The sequence below is a fragment of the Schistocerca piceifrons genome, chromosome 5, assembly GCF_021461385.2.
Source record: "Schistocerca piceifrons isolate TAMUIC-IGC-003096 chromosome 5, iqSchPice1.1, whole genome shotgun sequence".
NCBI lineage: Eukaryota > Metazoa > Arthropoda > Insecta > Orthoptera > Acrididae > Schistocerca > Schistocerca piceifrons.
Genome location: NC_060142.1, coordinates 638,536,169 through 638,542,758, shown reverse-complemented (window position 1 = coordinate 638,542,758; position 6,590 = coordinate 638,536,169). Strand labels below are relative to the sequence as shown.

General features: G+C 43.7%; 1 non-coding gene across 1 annotated transcript; it reads left to right on the top strand.

Annotated features, from left to right (window-relative positions):
• Nucleotides 1-1,652: 1,652 nt before the first annotated feature.
• Nucleotides 1,653-1,727, top strand: Trnal-caa. Its single transcript has one exon. It is a non-coding gene; the product is annotated as a tRNA-Leu (tRNA).
• The last annotated feature ends 4,863 nt before the right edge of the window (nt 1,728-6,590 follow it).

Sequence of the window (6,590 nt, the reverse complement as noted above, 5' to 3'; positions counted from 1 at the left end):
CAAAAAAAAAGGAAAAAAAAGACGCACCGTTTTCCGCGTATGGCTCTGGCGGATGGTACTACATCTGCAGCAGCAATTGAGCAGCAGTTGACACCACACTAACACAAATACCTGTCACAAATCGGTTACTTCAAGGACAGCTCGGAGACAGATGACCTGTACCGCGCAATCTAGCGACCCCAAACCACCGCCATTTGCGGCTTCAGTCGTGTCAAGGGAGTGATCATTGGAAGGCACGGTGGAGGTGTGTTGTGTTTTCTGATGGCAGCTGGTTCTGTCCCAGTGCCAGTGACGGCCGTGTGTTGGTTAGGAGCAGGCCAACTGAGGACGTGCACCAACTGGTTCAAATGGCTCTGAGCACTATGGGACTTAACATCTGAGGTCATCAGTCCCCTATAACTTAGAACTACTTAAACCTAACAAACCTAAGGACATCCCACACATCCATGCCCGAGGCAGGATTCGAACCTGCGACCGTAGCAGTCACGCGGCACCAACTGGTCTGCCGGCCGGGGTGGCCGAGCGGTTCTAGACACTACAGTCTGGAGCCGTGCGACCGCTACGGTCGCAAGTTCGAATCCTGCCTCGGGCATGGATGTGTGTGATGTCCTTGGGTTAGTTAGGTTTAATTAGTTCTAAGTTCTAGTGGACTGATGGCCTCAGATGTTAAGTCCCATAGTGCTCAGAGCCATTTGAACCATTTTAACCAGTTGGTGCACGTCCTCAGTTGGACTCCTCCTAATCAACACACGGCCGTCACTGGCACCGGGGCAGAACCAGCTGCCATCAGAAAACACAACACACCTCCACCGTGCCTTCCAATGATCACTCCCTTGACACGACTGAAGCCGCAAATGGCGGTGGTTTGGAGTCGCTAGATTGCGCGGTACAGGTCATCTGTCTCCGAGCTGTCCTTGAAGTAACCGATTTGTGACAGGTATTTGTGTTAGTGTGGTGTCAACTGCTGCTCAATTGCTGCTGCAGATGTAGTACCATCCCCCAGAGCCATACGCGGAAAACGGTGCGTCTTTTTTTTCCTTTTTTTTGCGCAAATAATAGCCACCTATAGACGACAAATTTAGCTCGTATGATTTTTAATACTTATGTAGCTGACTGAATCTGACTTTGGTGCTCTGTATGGGACACACGACGTAATCTAATTCGATACTACAATCACAGACAGTATCTCCCATTATATATCTATAGTTACCTTTTTTTGGTCCCACTGGCTGCTAAATTACAGTTTGTACACTGTAATCAGTAGGTGAGGCAGACGACACCTGCTTCTCCTGGCCAAGCAGGACTCTGCTGTGCAGATGGACAAAAAAATAGTAACTAGCAAAATGAATATGTTATAATTATTATTATTATCATTAAATTAATACTATTAATGTCAATAATAAATGGAGGACTGTTTACTTTCTGCTCTCTCCTTCTTCTGCTTCTTTATTTCTTCTTCTTCTTCTTCTGCCAGTGACCGGCTGCTGCTGATAATCTCTGCTGGCAATGCTGATCATTCCGCTACAGAGCATAGAACTCAAATAACAAAGCTTGCACAGAATGAAAGGTTCGCAGGAGAGCTTCTGTGAAGTTTGGAAGATAGGAGACGAGGTACTGGCGGAATTAAAGCTGTAAGGACCGGGCGTGAGTCGTGCTTGGGTAGCTCAGTTGGTAGAGCACTTGCCCGCAAAAGGCAAAGGTCCCGAGTTCGAGTCTCGGCCCGGCACACAATTTTAATCTGCCAGGAAGTTTCATATCAGCACACACTCCGCAATAGACTGAAAATTTCATTCTAGAAACATCCCCCAGGCTGTGGCTAAGCCATGTCTCCGAAATATCCTTTCTTCCCGGCTGGTCCCGGCGGAGGTTCGAGTCTGGTGTCATACTTCTATATTGGTATTATTAGAAGGTCTAGTCCAACGGTGCTTGTTCTTAACGTTGCTAGTGCTCCCTGTTCGCCGGCCGGGGTGGCCGAGCGGTTCTAGGCGCTACAGTATGGAACTTCACGACCGCTAGGGTCGCAGGTTCGAATCCTACCTCGGGCATGGATGTGTGTGATGCCCTTAGGTTAGTTAGGTTGAAGTAATTCTAAGTTCTAGGGGACTGATGACCTCAGAAGTTAAATCCCATAGTGCTCAGAGCCATTTGAACCATTTTGAACCAACTGGTCAGCGTGCTAGACACGCTGGACCCACACCTTCAGTTATGGCCTGGGGTGCTATTTCGTATGCGAGCAGGAGCACTCTCGTGGTTATCTCGCGCCCCTAACAGCAAATCTGTACGTCAGTCTGGCGATTCGACCTGTTGTTATGTCATCAATAAACAGCATTTCAGGGGGTGCTTTCCAACAGGATAACGATCGCTCATATACCGCTGTTGTAATGCAACACGCTCCACAGAATGTCAACAGGTTGGCTTGGGCTGCTCGACCACCTGCTCTGTCTCAAGTCGAGCACATATGGGACATCATTGGACGGTAACTCCAGCGTCATCCACAAACGACCAAGTGCAACAGGCACGGAACTCCATCCCATAAACTGAGGTTCTGGACCTGTAAAATGCGTACACATTTGCGTGCTTGCATGCAACATTCTGAAGGTTACACTGATTATTAATTTACATTTGGAATTGACGGTTTCATCCCAGTGCTACATTTTGCTTATACAGGGTGATCAGAAACAACCGGAAAGGATTGTGAGGATGTTGCAGGGTAGGTCCTGTTGAGAAATAAGTTTTAAGAAAAGACTTTGATACGTTGCCGCATTTATATTTGGAATAGATTCAGGCGGCCGCGGTGGACGAGCGGTTCTAGGCGCTACAGTCTGGAACCGCGCGACCGCTACGGTCGCAGGTTCGAATCCTGCCTCGGGCATGGATGTTTGTGATGTCCTTAGGTTCGTTAGGTTTAAGTAGTTCTAAGTTCTAGGGGACTTATGACCTCAGCAGTTGAGTCCCATAGTGCTCAGAGGCATTTTTGGAATGGATTGAAATGGTTCAAATGGCTCTAAGCACTATGCGACTTAACATCTGAGGTTATCAGTCCCGTAGACTTATAACTACTTAAACCTAACTAAACTAAGGACTTCACACACATCCATGCCCGACGCCGGATTCGAACCTGCGACCGTAGCAGCAGCGCGGTTCCGGACTGAAGGGCCTAGAACCGCTGGAATGGATTATCGCGCACTCAGTACTATCTGTGATCTTGCAATGTTAATCACTTAATATGTTACCTAGACAAATGTATTCCCGAAATTTCGTGACTTTACAACACTTATTTTTTGGTCTTGCGGCTTTTTTCCGTCAGTATATTCACATGTGCTCACAGTTTCATTACTGGCGTTCACGTCGATTATTCCAGCAACGATTCGAATCATGCTGGTTATTTTTGTGATCACATTTGTCAATGCGATCGCGATCGTGATATCATTCGGCACATGTATCACGTCCTCATGTCGAGAGCTGTTACATTACATTACATTTATCGTTTTTCCATGGATCCCTTGGAGAGGAGTCTCTGGGATGTGGATACAATCAAAGATATTTTTATTCTTTTATTTATTTTATTTTTTTACTCAGATACGTGGATATTGTACAATTATAATGCAGACAAAGTTATGAGCTATAGTCCTTGTGAAGTTATTCATCGATGGAGTAGAAGGAGTTGGCAAACAGGAAGTCCTTTAATTCACTCTGGAACCGATCTTTCATATGCTCTGGTAAGTTATTGTATATATGAGTACCCATGTATTTTATTCCTTTTTGTACTAATGTTAAGCTTTTATAATCCTTGTACAGATTGCTTTTGGTTCTGGTATTATAATCATGTTTTGCACTATTTCGTGTAAAAAGAGGCATGTTGGAAATGACAAAGGACGTCAATCAGTATGTGTACTGAGAAGTAGTAGTTAGAATACCAAGTTTCTGAAAGAGGTCTCTGCATGATGGTCTAGAACTGACAGCGGATATAAATCCAATGACTCGTTTCTGAATTTTCAAAATGTTCTCTCTTTGAGAGGAGTTTCCTCAAAAGATGAATCCATAACTCATTAGTGGATGGAACTAGGCCGAATAAACTAACTTCATTTTTAAATCACCTATTTCTGCTATCATGCGTAGCTGAGCTAAGGCGTTTCATTAAGTCTACAGTGTGAGTTTTCCAATGCAGGTTGTGGTCAATTTGTACCCCTAAAAGTATGAGCAAGTGTGAGTTTGAACCACCTCGCTGCTCGCAAAGGTGGCGGTTATTTTCAAAGCGCCCTGCGTTTTCATCACTACAGTCATACAATCAACCTCTCTTGGTTGTTTTCCTGAGAAGGTCGCACGGATTGGCAGCTCTCGCATCTTCATGCATCATTTCGATATTGTCACTCACTGACCAAAATGCGTACAAACCTTCAATTAGCGCGTCAATCGGTTTCTCTCGTATTTTTACAGAGCGCTTTGCTTTTAAAATGCGTAACACATCACGGTTCGTGACGGTTTCATCACAGTGCTTCATTTTGTTTGTACAGGGTAGTCAGAAACAGCCTGAAAGGATTGTGAGAATGTTGCAGGGTAGGTTCTGTTGAGAAATAAATTTTAAGAAGAAAGTTCGATACTTTGCCTCATTTATGAGTTAATTAGCATTACAGTTAGCCAAGCAGGCTATTTTGGACGCAAGGGGCTCACTAGATATATTTAGAGTCAGTTGTTCTCGTAGTGTAGATAATAGCGGAGAGACTGTTGAGCTCTTGGCTCAGAGTCGATTCTTAATGCCGTCCCATGTCCAGTTTTTCTTCATTTTTGGAAACGAAGACACTGTCTATACCGGGGCACTTAAATATGCTTGCACAATGGCCTACTTGGACAACCTCAATGCTAATTAATTCAGAAACGGCTCAATGTACCAAACTGTTTTCTTGACAATTATTTCTCAGCTCAACCTTCCCCGCAACACGCTTACAAGCTTTTCAGACTATTTCTGATCACCCAGTAGTTAGCCGAGTCTAATCTCCCTCCTCCTTCCTTCTTCCGTCTGTTGTCGACATTAAACAATGCCCAGTCCAAGTAATTAGTAAGAAAGTCTTTTATGAAGATTTTAGAGGAGCAAAGATTACAACAAACTGGCTCCAGTTCTTCTTGTCTATCGAGCTGATTCTTGAAGCTGAAAATCTAACATCAGGTCCTCACGGTTAGTTTGAACTAAATAAATTGGAACATTCTTGTTGCAGAATTTCTTACGCAAATATATTTTCCACTCATTTCCTAACATTTTAGTATATCATACACTGTTTTCATTTTTCATGTCAACAATACCGAAATTACATTGTTTGCACCTACTATACAAAAACACTTCCAAGAACATCAGAGGCAGGCTTAGAAGCCCCACGCTTTGAGGAAACAATATTCCAGAGGGTCTCCAATTTTTCTCAACAAATGAATTCCCACGTATAAAACTACTGAGAAATTAGATTTTTTGAACCTCGTTCCACAATGGAGAAAAAAATCCATGAAACGGGCGAATGGATACCGTTGGCTGTACACTTTTCTAATCAGTTGTGAGAGGGTTAAATTGACGGTAGTGGATCGTATTTCCATCATCGCATTGGACATCCGTAAGGTGGTGTCTAATCCATAGAGTGTTTCAGGGTTCGTAATGAAACTTTCTTCGGTCTGTGTACGAGGTCCAGCTTGCGGCACAAATCTGCCATTTGGTCTAGTCGCACCGGTACCTGAAATCTCGGATGAGCTATCTGCTCCAATACTTTCATTGATCTGATTCAGCTCTTGTTTTACAGAGCTGATTTCGTCACTACCCACTAGCGCCACTCTTAAAATTAAGTGATATAATCTTTTGCATATCTTATTTCTTTATCAATGATATTTATATAAATCTCCGGTTCTTTCTTTAAAAGACGAACTTGGTTGACCACCATCTAGCTAATGCATTTATCGTTTTCTGAATTGTAACCCTGCAGAGCTGCCTCGCTGTTAGCTTTCTGCTGGTTCTGGCAAGTGGTAAACTTATTTTTAATGACACCAGTGTTCCGAGGAACTTCTACAGTCAACCACTGAGTTATTTCTCCTCGCATATCAGTACGACAGCAATCGAACGGTTTGGAAATTACTGTATCCTGTTTCGGGCTTATTACTTGGTCCATTTGTTTGGCAAGATCCGATTTAGCTTCCTCTTCTGTGCAGGAAGACTCTTTTTGCACACTGCTCTCTCTCTGTAATTTGATTCCATAATTCTGCATTGGTCTGCTCCTGTGTTGTCAACACAGTCTACATGGCCAAGGTCACAGATTGGAATTTGTGTACAATCTCTTTCATCCGTCTACAGGGTGTTGCTACGGAAGTTTCTTCTTCACCGGACAGCCTTTTGTATAGTTATCAGGATAAATACTTTAACCAAAAAATTACACTACAAGTAACACAAAACCTACAGAAACAAATAATTCAAAATGAAAGCGTTCCCTCTTCGGACGGCACATAATGGCTGCAGGAATGGTGCAGCTTCGTGCACTGAGTTCCGCCATTACACGTAAAGCAGCGGATAGTTTCTACAATGGCATAATAGAATTCTGAGATTTCCTCCAGGCAAAGAA